The sequence below is a fragment of the Magnolia sinica genome, chromosome 2, assembly GCF_029962835.1.
Source record: "Magnolia sinica isolate HGM2019 chromosome 2, MsV1, whole genome shotgun sequence".
NCBI classification, from domain to species: Eukaryota; Viridiplantae; Streptophyta; class Magnoliopsida; order Magnoliales; family Magnoliaceae; genus Magnolia; species Magnolia sinica.
In genome coordinates this window covers 13,574,537-13,576,282 of record NC_080574.1, presented here as the reverse complement: position 1 = coordinate 13,576,282, position 1,746 = coordinate 13,574,537, and positions in this window count along the sequence as shown.

Sequence of the window (1,746 nt, the reverse complement as noted above, 5' to 3'; positions counted from 1 at the left end):
TTCTGATAATGTGGACAATTATATAGATTTGCTCCTAAGATAAGATCAATGTGGTTTTGTATGTCTCGCATAAGAGGTAACTCCTTAAGAAGTTCGTTGGGCACAATTGCCTTGAACTCTTGTAACATTAGTTTCAAATTCTCTAGAATGTTTACAGGCTCTACATCTTTGTCATTTTCAAGTAATACATTTATATCTCCCGTTTCCTTGTATTGTTTGATGAAATCATGTTCGGTTATGAGAGATCGTCCCTCCACTTTAAAAGTTTTTTGTTGGTTCTCCATTCCCATAGGGCTGAGGATAATCTTTTTACCATCTTTACTATATATATATATGTTATCTTGACCTCTTTGCATAGCATCAACATCATATTGCCATGGTCAATTAAGTAACATGTGATAAGCTTCCATGTTGACTACGTCATATATTACTTCGTCATTATAATATTTACCAATGGAAAATGATATATGACATCATTTGGTTATCTTTATTTTGTTCATCTCCTTGATCTATTCAATCGTGCATGGAGAGGATTACTGTTTTTTTATATATATATTTTCAGTTATAAATTTTCCACTATTATTTTTGACACGAGATTTTTCATGCTCTTGACATTGATGATCACATTATAGACATTTTGGTTTACGATGCATCTCGTTTGAAAGATGTTGTGTTATTGTAAATCTATTTCTATATTTGGCATATACAACGGTTTCCTTACGATCAAAGTGGTGGCCTATGATTCATCACTAGTGTCGCACTACAAACATGCTGATCGTAAACTCAACCATCGATCTCATATTACTTATTATTATGAACATGGATATATCTTACGGCTTTTGTCAAACAGTTGATCGCGGCCTACAGTCCTTGCATGGCTTGCCAATTCTCCTGATAGAAAGCTTCAAATGTAGTCGCTGTTATAGCATTATTCCTTGGAGCACGGTACATGAAATTATTGCCCGCACCTTCATTAGATGTCATCGTTCTAAGGAAAAAGCTTCGCTCTAACATAAACTAATGCAGGGGAGAGCGTGGAAAAATGAAGAGAAAGAACATTGTCTTCCTGAAGTGATAAAAACCTTAAATCCATAAGGTATTTTATTGAATCAACAAGAACAAAAATTGAAATTTTATTAATCAATAATTGTCTAATGTGTATGCATCTCAATTACACCATTAATTAAAAAAATAAACCAACATTCGTAATTACTAAAAAAATAGCAAAATTCTAATCATAATGAAAGTTCTAATTCTAACAAAACTCTTCTAAAGTCTCATTTCTAAAAATAAAAATTTCAAATAAATTCTTATAGAGCTTTAACATGATTACAAGTATTTTTTTAAAAATTCCAAATAAATTCTTATAGAGTTTTAACATGATTACAAGTATTTTTTTTTAAAATAAAGATGAAATTTAAAATTCTAAAAATAGAAAAATATTATTAAAATTGAAATTGCTAAAACTAATAACATTTTAAATTATTTTTTTTTTTAAATTTTTTAAGCTAAAAGTGCACATTTTCTGAAGGAGTCTCATTTACCATTTCCAAAGGAATATAGAATTGTTTCCATATGTACCTGAGAGAGATGTTTTGGATTCATGTCGGCGTACTAGGTCCTGGTAATTCTGAATGGGTCCATGCATAGGTTTGTTATAAGGGATATGAATGGAGAAGCATAAAAGGCCCGGACAAAGGCAAGTGGATGAGAACGCATTTGGTGGGCCACTAACAAAAAGGGTCA